Source organism: Falco rusticolus, chromosome Z (genome assembly GCF_015220075.1).
Source record: "Falco rusticolus isolate bFalRus1 chromosome Z, bFalRus1.pri, whole genome shotgun sequence".
Taxonomy (NCBI): domain Eukaryota; kingdom Metazoa; phylum Chordata; class Aves; order Falconiformes; family Falconidae; genus Falco; species Falco rusticolus.
The window spans coordinates 12,354,398-12,368,669 of record NC_051210.1 but is presented as its reverse complement, the minus strand read 5'-3'; the positions used below and the strand labels follow the sequence as shown (position 1 = coordinate 12,368,669).

Genomic DNA, 14,272 nt, shown 5'->3' with positions numbered 1-14,272 from the left:
CTTACTATCATTATAGGGAGAGGGTAGGTTTATAATAAGTGCTTTCAGAGCTGCAATGTAGCAGCAATACTTTCAAGCTGTTAAAATTATTCTCTAAGTATGGTTTGGGGGTTTTTATGGCATAGCTTATCATATAGGATTTTTGATGGTTTTTGATATCTTTCTTTTCATGGAAGTCCTTAGGAGTAGGTGTGATTTCTTCTCAGAAGCTTCCTTGGAGGAAAATAACATGTACAGTTTGGGGTGGGGGTGGCTCCTAGGGCTTGCTGTTACTACTTAAAATATTTTTGGTGTATTTTTCCCATGCATCTTAACAACGTTTTGGCATTGACTTAAAAAATGGCTTACATTCAGCTTACGAGTAGGTGAAACAGAACGGAAGGCTTCATATTATCGCTTATATTTGTTAGAAGGTTTCTTTGTGAAATCTTTAGATTTAATAACAAAAAATAGAATTTTCCTGATGTCTATTTATCCATAACAAGTGGACTAATATTTTTATGTTCATATGTGTAAATATCCATATTCTTATTTTCGTGATAAATATAGCTTGATTACTCTATTAGACAGATCTAGCTCTGTTTTATAAAACAAAGAAAAAATTTCACAAAGAACTGTTAAAAATAAGTTAGGATCTAAGCTATAATCTATATGTAGTTATGCAATGGTTGGAGTGTGTCTTAAATTTAAGACCTTTTGGACTTGCATAGGATGTTTTGTGTTTGCTTCATTTTTTTTAATGCTTCTAGTAAAAGTAATACTGGCTACGTTCTCTGACACTTAACCTGTCTGTCTAAATCTCACTGCTCCCCGATCATTTTTATTGTCACTTATAGTCCTGTAAATGAATTCCAGTTAACCTTTGTGAGTTTTGTCTGGTAGCCCCAAACCAAACCTGTTCCCAGTACTGCTTGGCTGGTGAGGATATTGAACAGAAAAAGAATAAGGAAGCACAGTATTTGAAAATTACAGTGTAGTCAGTTTGTTTGTGTGATAAACCTCGTAAGTAGCTTTCTTTTTTCAAAACCAGCCTGTGCAAGCTCTCCTTGCTAAAGCAGAAGTTACTGGTGCCTTGGATCCAGACAGCTCTTCCTCTGAACCCAGAGCATGGTCGGGTGTGTTGGGAGTCTCATTCTAACAGTTTTGCTTAAATTTCTTCACTGACCCTTCCAATTAAATTTGCTGCATTCCCAGCTAAAGCTTATTATGTCCCTGGTAACTGTCTTTTCTCTGAAGTATTCCAAGTATCCCTGTGTAATTCATTGCTTCACCCTTGGGGAAACCATTTGGAAGTTTCCCCCTTCTTTCCCCCTTCAGTTAAGAATAAGTATTATTTATTTTCACTTGGGTTCCTTTGAAACTGTGCTTTGAGGAACTTCCATCATTTCCCAAGGCAGGAATGTGGTTTTATTTTATTTCACTTTTGAAGGGGGAAAATCCCTCTAGTAAATCCATTCCTTTACATACAATGGAAATGAGGTCTTGTTTAATAAAAGTCTTTCTCCTGACTTCAGTATAATTTATTACCTTTTCAGGGAAGAAATAAATTTAAAGGGTGAAGGAAAGCTCTCTGCCTTCTTCCAAGAATGGCCAGAGAGCGATAAACCTTGAGTAGTTCTCTGTTTGTACTCACGTTCAACTTCTGATTAAAAAAAATAAAAAATAATTCTAATTGCTTGCATAGGTTGTCTCATTTCCAAAAGGCTTCTAAAACTTAATTGTAATGGCAAAAGTTAGGTACTCTTTACAACAAGGCCAAGCAAATTGATTTTTATTTTTTTCATGAATAATAGGACTTTGAAATCACACCCTTATTCCAAGCAGTAGAATCCAACCTTTTCTGTTGGATCCAGGTGAAATAACAAACTGCTGGCTAAAGAAAGAAATTCACTTAGTGAAAATCTGCCCTAAACCAAATAAATTAGTATCATAGCTCACTCTGCTGCTTGACTCCACTTAGCCATGCTACGTCCACAAGTGAGTACTTATCAACCTGGGCTCCTCCAAAATAGCGGAGGTGGGGATGTGCTGTGGGACATCTCCGCTAAACCAGAGCTCTCGGTAAAATCTGAGAAAAGCTGAAGGCCCAGGGTTGAAATTGTTACTGAGGAAAAAACTGGAAAATCAGCATCTGCAGGAAGGCTTACATGTAAAATGTCATGACATTATCTATTTATCCTGGGCTTTTTGAGCTGAATTTTTTGCAACAAAAGATGGAAATCCATCTTTTAGAAGGGGCAACAATAAGGCTTTTGCAGAATGCCTGCTTGCAAGATAACTTTTTGTCCTCTAGAAAGCATGCAATTGCATGGGGAGTTTGGTTCTAAATGTTTTGCTTAATTTCTTCGCTAACTCTCTGGGTTAAATTTCTTGCATCCTCAGCTAAAATTGATACGGCCTCGGTAACTGTTAAAGTATTTGCAGCCTGGAAGATCTTGGGTGATGTCCATGTCCAGCCACCCTTTTTTCTTTTTATCTCTGAGATACAGTTTTTCCTTGCCGTGTTTCAGTGAAAACGGCTCAAACTAGACCTTGGCTTGAGAAACTATGTGAACAAAAATGCCAGCTGTTAACTTGTCGCATTGCAAAACGGCATTCAATGAGGCGTTGAACAATCATTTGTTTCCACCAGTGGAAAACATTGAAAACAAGAGATTGTTTTGTGGGAGAGAAGAAGTGGTGCTCCTTCTTGTGCATTGCTTCATTGCACATGAGCAGCGTGAGTAAGTATTCTGGGTTGTCTGTTTTTTGGGGTAATCTGTGAATACACAAGAATATGATTTTAAACCCCAAATTACTTTTTCCTTTATAGTTTCAATGAAACTCTGGCTCTTAACATCAAAACACAAAGCTATGGTCAGTGGAAAAGCTTGCTGAGACATCTGAGGTACAGCCGCTAGTCAGTGGGTGGGAAATGGTCAGCACTGAGCGATAGCTTTCAGACAACAGCTTTTGTGCCTCCCTCCTTCTAATCTCAGCATGAAAAGTGTTGTCAAGGAAAAGGCTTAGTTTCTGCATTTTTTCAATAAATGTATTTTGAACCTGAACGTGAAAGAAAAAATTGATTCTGAGCTCTTCTGGTTCTGGCTTGATTAGCAGAACAGCTTCTTATTTTCCTGTTTCACTCAGCTGGGGATGCAGTCACTGAGCTCACAGATGGACTGCTTTTTATTTTTTTTTTCTTTCACACAAAGGTCTTTTCTGCTTTTTTCTGGTTTTTTTTTCCAGCCCTTCCATGAGTAAGTATCTGTTACACACTTACACATTTTACATCGTCCTTTAAAGCTGAAAGCAACAACAGCAACAGAAAATCCTCATGCTTTCTGCAGTTCTCATTCAGCAAGCCTTCGTGCCACCCCTCCACTTTGCTCAGCCTAGAAAAGTCACTGAAGTTCATTCTCTCCTTGTATCCACACAGAGAAACACTGACGCTATGTTCAAGTGTGCTTCTTGTCCACTGGTGGACACATCTCCTTTCCCACCAGTGCCTGGAGAGCAGGTAAAAGGACTCAGAGCTTGTATGGAAGGTCATGAGAGTTCAGAAGCTATGACATAATTTGTTAAGTCTGAAGTGCTTCCTGTTTTATTTCTTTGCGATGGAGTAAGAGCTATCTGCTTGGGTCTTCTGCTTTAATAAAGTACATGGTATCTAAGTATGAGTTGGCTAATATAACCACAGATAAATACAAGGACAGTTAAGATTTTTGAACCATCTTCCTTCATGAAAGAAGTCGTTGGCCCCCGAAGAAGAGGGAGGGAATTTAGCTGTTACAAGCAGGAGAAGCTGCCAGGCTCCTGCATTTATCTTCTTTTCATGGAAATTGTTTTCTCTGACTCTGGACTCACTACCTTCCTTGTTCTCCTAAAAGAGGCTTTGGAGCTGTTTCCCATCTTCTGATATTGATGTAACCTCAGAAAGAACTTGTTCAGACACATGGCATTGATAATTCTTGTCTTCCTTTGTTTGAAGTTGCTTTTAAGTGCCCGCTTTTTACCTTTGTACAAGGAGAAATGTAGAAGTGAATTTTCCAAGCAGAAGCTGTGTATATAAGAGTTAAGAAAAAAAGCCTGTGTAAATCGATTGTGTTTTTGTAGGATGGTTGCCGTTTTCTTCCATTAAACAAGCTAAAATTGAAAACTGTAGTTCATAAAAGGAAATCTAGAGTAAGTCTTCAAATATATATTAAATGTGTTTAGATATGTAACTGGATTTCCTTCATGATATGTTGGGGTTTTTTTAAGTTGGTTACCTTAATGAGTTATCAAAATAAACACATTTAATGACATTTTCTACCATAACAGCATCCTGCTTATATAAGAGAAAAGGGTGCAGTGGAAGCTCTGTTTACTTTTCCCAGGTTGTAGTGGTTGTACTAACGCCCCAAAACAGGCTGAGGTACTGCACCAGGGACCCAGCATCACTTGCAGGTCTCCTGTGCAACATGCTGCCCCTCACAGCCCGCCTGCTTCCGTGCCAATGCTATTGCATGTGCATTTTGGTTAGCTCCCATGAAGTGGGAGAAAAAGTTGGGTGGTTTTTTTTAGTAATTTCATAGAAAAAAGTTTAATTTCAAACCTTGAACATATGAGGAACAGGCTGGTTTTTTATTTATCTCTTCAGCTGGTGAGCAGAGCAAGGAGTGAAGAGTCTGGTGAATAACGGTATTAAAAAGTCAGTAATGTTGTGCCTATTAATCAGCAGCTGGTGCTACAAGGTCTGCTTTTCATATAGGTGGGTTACAACTCAAAAATTACTAGCATAGCCATGAGTTTGGCTATGTACTTTAAGCAATGATGTTTCTACCTTCAGGTTACAACTGTTTAAGGGGGAAATATATTTCTTTCAATACATAGTAAAAAAATGTCAACTTTAAGTGATGTGTGAAACAGCCCCTTGCTCTCAGTTAGTTGGCAAAGGGGCTAGAAAGAGTCACTTAACTCCAGGCTGGGAAAAGCCTCATGGATGTAGAAAGGCAGAGGCTGAAGGAGAAAACTTGTGTCTTCTCTGCAAATAGAAATGCATATCAACTCCCATCTGCTTGTACCACGCTGTAGAAAGCAGTGTGGGAATGATGTGTGGTTTTTCCTAAGCCCTGCTTGAAGAGGTCAAAACAGAAATTTGCAATAGAAGATTGTTTGTCTTGAGCTGGCAGACCTGCAAAGCACGTCTGCTAATGCCTGATGTTCAAAGTCACATCAGCAGGGCACAGCATGTTCTCGTTCCTCCTCTGGAGGCGAATAGTCGAATGGATTTCAGTGCTGACCAGTTCCTTTTCCAGGAGATCCCTTGCCTTTGCCATGCATGTGCCCAGGCAAAATAAACTGTAAGGTTTGCATGGAAGCCAAATAATATGAAGAGGACTGCCTTTCCACCCTGTAAAATGTAGTGGATTTTTAGATTACCATGGGTGATTTCTGAAGTGATGTCAACACAGAAAGATACCTGGCTCTTCAATATCTGAATCAAAAAGCCTTTGCTCTGTCTGGATTTCCTACTGGTGTTATCCAGTCTCGCCTCCACAGCAACGCTCTCATTTACATGCTGCTGCACACAAAAGCAACTGCTGTGTTTCTTTGAGTTCTCATCACCTTCTGAGCTTTCCAAACACATATTAACAGTGTGCAACTTTGTAACTTTGCTCTTTCTGCTCCTTGGATATGGTAGAATGCATCTGAGGGGACCACGGGCTATTCTTCTACCTTAAGGCAAGAGGTGAAGGTGGTATCTTGTGGTCCTGCTGACATCCCCAAGTGTTTCAGTCTCATCCTCCGAGACTGAGAAATTTCTGTCATTTTTTTCTGCCTTTGAAGGAGATGGAGAGGGCATGCTCTACATTTTAGATGGGTCACAGTTAAGCCTCCGGTTTTCGTATCTGTTGCTTTGCTTCAAGTGTATGATTTGTCAGGTGGATATTGAGAGGTTTTATGTAATTGCAGAATAACAAAAGGCTTGCTTGGTCAGTTACTGTTCTGCTATAGGCTTTCAGGCATGTGCCATTTGAAAGTCACACTCTCCATGTGGTGACTGCACTAGGCACAATTGAAATGTTTAAAGTTAATCGCAGTTGCAGGTGCGAGTGTTGGTCATTGGGTCTTCAACCTGACTTGCCACAAATCACCTGAAACATAGGTTGTACTGCTAAAGGCCACACAGATGCCGGTGGGTTACTCAAAGGGTGTCGCATCTTAATGTGCAGGGTGGGTGTCATGGGGTGGTGCACAAGCTCTAAATCAGGGGTCCTCAAACTGTTTAACCAGGGGGCCGGTGCGGATGCAGTGGCAGGCAGCCATCTGCGGCTGCTTGGTTTCCCCCACCCCAACCCCCAGCGGGGGGTGGGGGTGGGGGGTCTGTAAATACCGGGGGCCGCATTGAGGACTCTGGGGGGCTGTATCCAGCCCATGGGCCATAGTTTGAGGACCCCTGACCTAAAGGTTTGAAAAAAAATAAAAATCTGTAAGATTGACAGTAACAGGAAGGAAAGACTTACATTCAGGCAAGATGAATAGGTAAATTGGTAGAATTTTAATTTGTGTTGTATTTTGTTTAAGAGGTTGACTACTGATACGGTTAATCTGAAGATTGTAGTTGCATGATGATTACTTTTTTTTTCCCTTTATTTTTTTAATTTTTTTTCCTGTATGCTGTGGCATTTAGGAAACTGAAGAATCATTTCCCAATTAAGTGTGCGGACTAAAATTCCTGTTCTGAAGCTGATGAGTCAATAATTTATATTAGAGAAAAGGAGGTAACTGTCACTGTTAGATGAGAGTGGAAGAGATGCGGTACCTCGGTAGCTGAAGCTGATCCCCTGGGTACATCGTGAAATACAGAAGGAACTGGCATTTCTAATAATGCTTGGCATGGGTTTTGGAACTTGTATGAGTTCTCCATGAAGATTTATTAATTTATTTCAACAGTACATCTTTTGGAAGTACCTTTTGTAGTATACAGCAGTGGAATGTATTAATTGTTCCCTAAAGAGATCACATGTTTTGTTATTATGAATTCAATATAAGTGATTGCTAATACAACATAGAGAAATGGGAAATTAAGAAAATTGGCTTTTCTGTTCCTCTGCTTTTCTTCTGGTGCCAGAATATAGGGTGGTCTGCAGGATTTAGCTATGAAAACATTAAGATCTGGGGGTTCCTTCCTTTTTCTTTCTCAGGCACACTAAGGGCTTAATGAGATCACTTGAAAAAGCCTACCAGCCCCAGGTGAGGACAGAAGATAAAGAGACTCCCCGAGAGAGCTGTTAATCCAGCAGCTGGTTTCAGTCACTTCTCCATAGGTTTCAGCAGCGGCTTCTGCCCTCACCATTCCCATCCCCAGGGAGGGTGCTTGAGTCTGCCCCACAGGGATGGGAGGTACACAGAAAGGCCACCTGCAAAAACTCCTTTGCCTGCTCAGCCCCCTTGGCATCACTCTTTATGTCCCTGTTCTGCATTTTTACATTTTGCAACCCGATTCCCAGAAAGCATTTTCCCTAGGTGGAAGCAATGTTGTGAGACGTATGTGTAGGGGTTCTGGATGCCGAGGCATCATCACTTGCTGCTTGCTTGCTGCCTGATGCTCAGCCTCGTGGACGGGCTGTGCCTCCCAGTTGCGTTTTGGATTTGCTTTCCTTCAAGAAGGAGAGAGTAATATCAAAGTGTGTTACGTCCTTCCTATTGTTAAAAAAAAAAAGGAAGGGGAAAAAAAAAAGGTAAAAAGAATGCTTGTTGGTTAGGAGACTTATACAGCTTCTGTAGACCATGAGGATTAAAAATGGTCCTTTACTGAGGATAGTCAGGATCCAACCCTTGGCTGTTTAGCCAGTCTTCTGCATGAAATGAGTTCCGCTGAGTTCTTTCCAGCAGAAAACCTTGGCTTGGTTCAGTCTAGAGGGAGGAGGGGTCAATTTAAATAACCCAACAAAGAAAACTAATTAACTGGGAATAATTAACGTAGCATTCTTTCGATGAACACTTCAGCTTTCAGTCTGTTAAACTGTCAAATACCCATGTGCTGCTGTGGGAGGTGTTAAAGAGTGGAAGGTTTTCAGATATGCAGCACTGGCCCCAGTTGCCCCACCAAGTTAAGCATAAGAGTTGTTTATAAAGCCATATGCACTCAAAAAATGTGACCTTTTAAGCACATTCCAGACAACACACTAGTGATTGATGCGGCTTCCTGTGAGATTTTCCCTTTTATTTATATTTCTTTAATTCTTCACCTGCCCTCCTGCTGTTCCCATCTCTCCACTCCCTTTTGTTATTTATAACTTTATTTCTGTAGCCTTGCCCCGTTCAGCTGGCAGGCAGGAACAGCACCTCTGGGAGCCAGCCCAGCCACCAGGATGGTACACAGGAGCATGAGCTGTGGGAGGATGTTGTGGGGCCATCGCAGCCTGGACCACCCTGTCCCACAGCACTGGTAGCCCCATCTCAGGTGCCTCTGAGCTGCACTGGGCTGCCAGGCTGTCCTGCCTTGTGGCACGGTGGAGAAAAATGGTTCCAGGTCTATTTCTAGAAAACAAAGTATAGATACCTTACAGGAAACCATTGTCATAGATGTAAATATCCAGTGTGTTGAGATTTACTACTCTAAGAAGAGAAGATATTTTCCCTGAGTTTTTGCAACGAGGCCGTGAAATGGAAGAACCATTTGATGCATTTTTTCACCCTGCCAGTGACAATACTTCAGTTTTTTCAGTGTGCATTAAAAAAATATTGAAGCGTATGTTATTAGCAACATGCATTGAAGATTTAACCTCTTACACTTCTTTTATGGATATGGACGTTGATTTTACAGGCATGCATGGTTTAATTAACAGGGAGCTCTTAATTCACTACACTTTTGAGAAATTATCTAATTTTTTTGTCTAGTTTTTTGAATGTTTCAGGTGGGATTTTTTTGGTTTTGCTGAAATTGCCTGTTTCATACCCTGCAGCCCATCTGCAAGTTGCTTACATTCCCAAGAAATTCTGAATCATCTAGAAACTTGGAGTTGCTAAGAATTAAAACCAAATGAATAAGTAAAGATACCCCATTAATTTTGGATATGAAACTTAAAGGTTGGGGTTTTTTTTCCTTGGAAAGTTTAGGAAATAGTACAATTAAATATTCATCATTGAGCCCCCTTGTTGATTTATCTCTGACTGAGAGACAACTACCTCAGTGGGAGGAGTATCGAGTACCTAGCTTGCAGAGCTGGCTTGGCAGGCATTTGCTCCCCAGGGAGCAGAGCACCAGGGTGCAACAGAGCCTGCTGCCCTTGGCCACTGCTGGCACAGGCTATTTTACTGTTGCTGCTGAGATCTGGGGGGGCTTTTTTGGTCCAGCAGAGCCCACAGAAACTGAGTAGGACTGGGGCACGCCCTCCTGCATGGCAGTGGTTTGTAGTGTAGGGATACATTTTTTTCCAGGCTTCCCCAAATTCTGCTTGTTCTAGGAAGACTATAACCCCTCCTTAGTGCTCTGGGAAACTTGACACCAAAAAGGTACTTTTTTTAAAAAAAAAAATTATTTTAACCTAGTTGTCACATACTTCCAGCTCCTAAGCTAAGCACCTGACAGAGCATCAGTAATTGAAAAAGTAGATTGCACAGAGATAACAACCAGTCAAGGCTTGATCAGAAATTTGTGCCTGCTTGAGTATTTCCCTTTGGGAGGGATGTTCAGCCGCCAGCTTAGCAGTTTTCCAGGATACAGTGCATATGACAGTGCCTCAAATTTCTAACACCTCCTCCATTTAAAATAAGCAGAAAGAGCTGGACCCAGAGCTGGGTGAAGCGCTAGCTCTGCATTTGGCTGTGTTAACACCAGGATTTCACCAAAAACGTTGCTGAAATCTTAGCAGGAACTTGAACCAGATTTTAAAACCTGACCTTGACCTTAAAAAATGATGAAATTTATTTAAATTCATGACTGTGATCCTCCATAAGCTTTGTACGTTATGCACTTTGCTTTAAAACAATGCGCTTTTCTCCCAAAACTTTTAAGAGTGTTCTCCTGCATCCACAGGCTAACTATCATGAGTTACCCTTGATTCGTACAGTAGAGGGAATCTTGCAAAGTGTGAGCAATGGGATGTCTCCATTGCGTATTGCATTGTGGAGTACCGATCTCCTCCAAAATAATAAAAATTACTAAAGAAAATGTTATACTTGCTAGAGATTTTATTAGAGAAGCTTTGACCCCCATCTTTTCATTTGAAGTTTAAGTTCACTGCCTCTTTTTGTTGCAGTTGCTTTCAAACAGGAAAGAGAAAAGTCTGTTGGGTGGAGCAATTTCATTGAGCATCTCTTCAGATGTATGTAAGAAAGAAACCACAACAAACAAAAAAAGTCAGCCCAAGCAGAAGGCTTCTGACACTGTGTTAAAGAGTTAAGGGGTTTTATTGTTAAGAAAGTAGTCTTAGCACAGTGCGTAGAAAAGGTACTAGTATCCTGACATAATTGCCTGTAAAGCTGCACATATGCAATTTTGCAGACAGCGTTTTGCAATAGTGTGATATGATGGATTTCTCTGTGTGCTGAAATCTGCGATAATAAGAGATGTATGTTGCCACATCTTGAAACCATCTCCTCCACTTCCATGACATGGACTGACCACTATCAAAAGCAAAAAAAAAAAAAAAAAAGTCCACATGCTTGGAAGCTTGGAAGTATATTTTCTTTGTCTAAATACCTCTATCTTTCATGCCCCAGGAAAATAAAACACAAAGTGCTTGGAAAAGACGGGCACATTGCCAGCATTTTAAAGAGCTGTAAGAGAAGAGTTGCTAGACTAGCAATAGGTTTGGAAACTTCCTGAACCAGCATGAGAGATACCAGTAACAGAAACATCTGGAAATATTTAATTATTTGTTAGCTCACTTCACGTATGAACTGTTTATTCATTTAGGTGATATTAGATTATTTTCATCATTTGAGATTAAAGGGCATATACGCATACTGCAATTTGTGCCCTTGGTGTGAGGTTTTTCCAGGGGATCCTCCATTTCTGCGAGCACCACTGCCCCCTTTGTGGCAGTGTCAGCTCTGGCTCCAGGACTTGCTTAGAGCTGATGAGCTCTCAAGAGCTGGTAAATGTTCCTTTGGTCTGCATGTGATGCATGTGTCCTTTCCCTTTCCCAGAATTATACAGATGCTTGAGAAAAAGAACCAAAAACTGGCACAGGTGGTGGGCCTGCACTTTTTGTGATGGCACAGGTGGTGGGTCTGCACAATTTGAGATGAACCCTCAAATTCTAGTCATAGCAGTTGTCTCTGAATGCCAACAAATGGCTGGGGTAGAGAGTTTGTGTTGGGGCTTGGGAGCGCCTCCAGTGAGTGAGGGTTTTGGCTCACTGGCTGTGCCGTGATGCCAGGGAGCATTATAGAGGGTGGCCATGACTCTCCCTGGGTGACCACTGTGAACTGTTTGGCCTTTTTCTCTGAGGAAGCCAGAAAGTGGAGGCTGCTCTGGCTCCTTCTCCTGGTCCTTCCAGCAGGGACTCCCAAAGAGTCCCATCACTTCCCTTGGCATGGAGGTGTGCCAGTATTTTTGTTTTCACCGCTCCTCAAAACAAACACAAAAAAAAAGGATTAGCTGTTCTTGAAGCCAGGCAACACAAACACAATGCCACAGTGGCATTAAATAATTTCTAAAACTGTGGTAACAACATGCTTTTGAAAAGCCAGGCAGCGGTAAATGAGCCAGAGAGACATCAGTACTGTTCCGTAATTCACACTCTTTTCCTTCTCCCTGCTTAGTGTGTTGCAAGTTGCTTTAAGTGTGAATGTTCCCCGAAAAATCACCTAAGAATTGTGGCAAGAAAGGATTTCATCAGCAAGTTTGTGCTCTCAGCTATTCAGCACAGGAAGGAGACAGCTCATGCTCTTGTGATGCTGGCTTGATGGGACAACTTTCGTAGTGTCACAAAATTGAGAAAGCACAGCTAGGGAGAAGGATGGAGAGGTAGCAGGTCATATGGCCCTCTTCTGCTGTTAACAACTTTTGGGGTTGCCGCTTTGCATCTTTTTTACATGTCTCGATAGAACATTTCTGGGGAAAAGATTAAGTTTTAAATTGTATCTGTCAATGTCTACACCTGCCTGTTGCAGCAATATGCAGCACTCTCACAGGCATTGGCATACTTCCTCCGCCTTTCCCTTTCCTTGCGCCCATTGTACTGTATGTAGTTATCTCAGTATCAAAAAGTCTTCTGACAGTGTGTACCGCATTTTGTGAACAAACTCATTTTGTTGCTTTTGATGTGTTTGCCTTTGCCTGCGCCCTGCACCATCTACTGTGAATGAATGAATTTTCCACTCAAAATGCTTGCATTGAAGTAACGTTCCAGCTCAGACCTGCTGCTAGCAGCAGTATTTGACAACCACAACTGAACCCTAAGAAATGTCTGCAGTTCAACCCTCTCCCATCAACCCTGAACTCCTGCCCAAAGTAACTCTGATGAATCATTATTCTGTCATGAAGAGTAAGGAGGAGATGAGGAACTTCCAGGCTGTAGATCAGGTGCAGACACCATTTTTTGCGCCTTTTTTTTTTTCCTTTTGTGACTGTAAGGTATAGCCAATAGTATAGTAACTGTACTACTTTATTATATTATATTCTTATATAACAAATCATATTATCATGTATCGCATAATGATTATTTTAATTATGTTATTAAACTCTATATTTTATATAATTTATATATTATAGATAATTTATTCTAAATTAAATATAAATATATTATTAAATATTTAATTAAATGTATTATTATGCAGTAGCATAGAAAGCATTGATGCCAGAGGACAGTCACAGTGATAGGCAACAGTAGCAGGGTTTGATCTCGAGGGATCCCTGGCCAGTTTGGAGGGGGAAAAAAAGAGCCAGCACTGTCTGTGAAAGAGTGACACTGTTTATGGCTTGCTAGGGAAAATCCTCCTGGTTTTGGGAAGGGTAAGAGGGGAACAGTGTCCAGCAGTGCTGCTGCCACCTCCCTGTTCTCACCCATTCCCCTCCCCAGTCACGCACAGCTCGGGTTTTGCAAAACCCCCATGGTCAGGCACTGGTTCGGGCTTCTCCGGCGGTGGGTCAGGCGTGAGGAGCGCACACTCTGCAGGTAAGCCATGTCAGTAAGGGAGGAGGGCGGCTGAGTCACAACCAGGAAGGACATCTTGTGCACCAGCACACAGAGCTCACCGACCCAGGTGGCTCCGAAGGGATCCCGACACCGCAGGCTTTGCAAAGCACTCAGTTGGCTTCAGACCTGAGGTCAGCCAAAAGCTGATGAAATGAACAAGCAGCAAAGACTCTGTCCTGCCCAGACCACGTTACCTGTCATGCGCCCATAGCCGTGTTCAGCCTCATTGCATACACCAAAACTGCATCCTTAAAAGTATTACAGCTGGTGAAATGTGCTTCCAGCCTTCTCTGATAAATGCTGTTTAAGGCAGGAGAGTAGTGAACAATAAATATAAATAGTGAGTGTTTTCAGAAAAATACATGCTGGAAGTACTATGGAATCATCAAACTTGCAGTAGGTTAGTCTGGAAAACCTTCCTGGTCATTATCCCATTGTATTCTCACACACAAAGATAGTGCATTAATGAATGCAGTTACCGTATTAGGGTTCAGATGGCAGGACAGCGGATAGAGCACTGGTGCCAGTAAAAACACTTCTGGTGTCACCAGGTGACTAAGGAAGCTGATTGCTCATTAATTTTGAGGAGGAACAAGTGCACTCATCTTTTGTCACTTGTTTCTCCAAGAAGGTATCAGAGACAGAAAATCTGTGCTGTTCTCCTCCTCTCGGTTTGCAGAACAGCTAGCAAGAACCCAGCAGATCTGAAGCTTGTTGTGTCGCTTGGTTTGGCTTTTTGTTATTTGAGCCACAGCTGTGATCAATCCCGAGGCTACAAAGCCTGCCTATTAAAGACAAGCAGCTGGAGGCATGAGCTTTTCCTACATCACTGAAATGGCATCGCTGCTTTGCTGCATTCATCCCTAGTTTTGCTAGCCTGGCTTTGCTTATGGCCGCTGCTCTGAGCTCTGCAGAAAAGTGGTGAGAAGCCAGCAACTATCACCAGGAGCTTTAAATGAAGTCCAGCAAAGGTTGATCTGAGTTTGTATCAGGGCTTCTCCTTTATGTGCCTCCCAAAACACTGCTGCTGTGTTGGGAGTTTCCCTCAATATTCCTTCATTGTTAAGATATTTTAAAAGAAAATGAGGTTAGGTATGATTTTCTTCCTTCAGTCTGTTGCTAAATTGTTGGGGTTTATTCTTTTTTGAAGAAAAAAA

General features: G+C 41.6%; 1 protein-coding gene across 2 annotated transcripts in view; it reads left to right on the top strand.

Moving 5' to 3' along the window:
* LPAR1 (lysophosphatidic acid receptor 1) overlaps window positions 1-14,272 on the top strand; it is a 73,272-nt gene that overhangs the window by 43,083 nt on the left and 15,917 nt on the right. The window lies entirely within an intron of this gene.